The sequence below is a fragment of the Echinops telfairi genome, unplaced genomic scaffold, assembly GCF_000313985.2.
Source record: "Echinops telfairi isolate 266 unplaced genomic scaffold, ASM31398v2 ScPeMD7_70;HRSCAF=299, whole genome shotgun sequence".
NCBI classification, from domain to species: Eukaryota; Metazoa; Chordata; class Mammalia; order Afrosoricida; family Tenrecidae; genus Echinops; species Echinops telfairi.
Genome location: NW_022103968.1, coordinates 54,211,987 through 54,214,406, shown reverse-complemented (window position 1 = coordinate 54,214,406; position 2,420 = coordinate 54,211,987).

Here is a 2,420-nt window from a genome sequence, read left to right as displayed (position 1 = left end):
AAAATGTTAAAAAAAAAAAAAGAATGTTTGGAGGAAGAAAAAAAAAGAATGTTTGGACGTTTTTTCATCTTTGGAACATTTTTTTCCCTCCCTAATGGCTCAATGGTTAATGTGTTCAGCTATTAACTAAAAGGTTGTGGCTCAAACTTACCAACTAACTGCTGTATGGGGAAAAAATTTGTCAGCTTCCTGTAAAAATTTCTGCCTAGGAAACCTTGTAGTATGATATTACTCTGTTTTGTAGGGATTCCATGAGTCATAATAGATTCAACAGCAATAGGTTTGGTTGTTTTTAGTCAAAATGTTATCCTGATTTGAAAATCATCTATTAGTAAGCTTCAATCAATGTCTATTACTTACGTAATATAATTTTTGTTTAACAGCTCTAAATAACCAATGTGGATGTAGCCCACTTTGAAGTATGTGAAGGAAAGCTTCTCTGAGGATGTAATTTTTAAGATGAAACCTGAACCAGCTAGCCAAAGAGGCTTCTTGGCAGAGGAAATGTCTTGTACTAACATTCTAAAACCAAATAAGCCTGGAGAATCCTTAGGATGTAACAGAAACTAAAAGAAGATGTCAAAGAGGTGGGCAACTTCCAGAGCATGTGGATTTTGTTCGTAATGTAATGGGAAATAATTAACAGATTTTAAGCTAAGCAGTGGTCTGTGTTAATTTAAACTTTTTAAAAGTTGACTGTCCTTGTAATACCAAAGCCGTGGTGATGTAGTTGTTATGTGTTGATCTGCTAACCACAGGTAAACAAGTTTGAAAATACCAACTACTCCTTGGGGAAAAGATGAGGCTTTCTACTCCAGGAAGGAGTTACATGTATTGGAATCAACTCAATGGCATTGAGTTTGGTTTTGGGTTTAGTCCCTGCAATGTGGTGAATACAAGGGGGGAACCTAAAAAGCAGAAAAAAAGGTCCACTGGGTGGAGCTTTGGTGGTATGCATTCACACACTCACCCCGCCCCACTTCCACCCCCTAACTAGCCGAGGGAGCATCACTAGGCCAGCATCAAGCACCATGCTCTGAGTGCGCCTAGTAGCATCACCTGGGAAGGTTGTCTCTGGTCACAGTGAATTTTTTCATAAAAGCAGTTTCACTCAAACCTCTTTTTTTGTGATGGCCGATTTAAGAGAACAGCATGCAGTTATGAAATTTTATTTTCTGCTCAGGAAAAATGCCACAGAAATTGTTGTGATGCTGAACACAGCCTACAAGGATAGTACTATGTGAAAAACTCAAGTGTACAAGTGGTTTTCTCATTTCAAAAAAGGTGAAATGTTGATTGATGACAAACCTCATTCTAGATGTCTGCCAACATCCTGAATGGATGAAAATGTCGGCAAAATTTGTGTAATTGTGCTCACAGACTGATGACGGACCATTGAAGAGATAAGGAAGTTATGTAGACTATCTTGGAGCTCCTCGATTCAGCGAAGTGTGTGTGTGTGTGTGTGTGTGTGTGTGTGTGTGTGTAAGAAAGAGATTTATATATAGGAGCAATCGAACATTGAGAAAACATCCCAGCCCAGACCAGATCAAGTCCATAAGTCCAATAATTAGACCATATGTCCAATACCAATCTAAAAAGTCCTCTTCAGACTCATGAAACACATGCAGTGACCCCGAATGTAGAAGATCACAGGCCAGTGGGTCTTTGGGTCCAGTGGCATTAGAAACATCTCAGCACATGGCTTCTCCAGCACCCAGGGCTGCATCAGGGTGGGTCCATGTGTCTTATCAGCTGCTATGTCTCCCAGGGTGTCTGATTCAGCGAATTTTAATGAAAGATTTGGGAATGAGAAGGGTTGCTGCAAAATTTGTGCCTCTGGTTTTGACTGACCAGGAAAAAGCGTTGAGTGGAAACATGCTGTGGTTTGAAAGAACAGCTCCAAAGTGACCCAGATTTTCCCCCCCAAGGTCATTAATGGTGATGAGACATGATACTATTCTTATGACACTGAAAGCAAGCATCAATCAAGCCAGTGGAAGATGACATCATCACCTCACCCCCAAAAAAAGCTTGTCAAGTGAAATCAAAGATCAAAATGATGCTCATTTGTTTTTTAATGTGAAGGGATTAGTGCCTTTGGAGTTCCTTCCACCAGGTCAAACTGGTAATCAAGCTTTCTATTTAGAGGTTCTGAAAAGAATGCATATAACAGTGTGTGACAAAAAAGACCTGATTTGTGGCAGATGGGGGACTGGTTTTGCCATCACAGCAATGGCCTGCTCACACAGCCATCTCAGTGTGCCAGTTTTTGGCAAAAAACAATATGCCTCTCTTGCCCCATGCACCTTACTAACTTGATCTCACTCCCTGCGACTTCTTTTTGCTTCCTCAAATGAAGAGGGACATGAAAGGACAGTGATTTGACAATGTAGAAGAGGTGAAGAAAAAAAACGAGG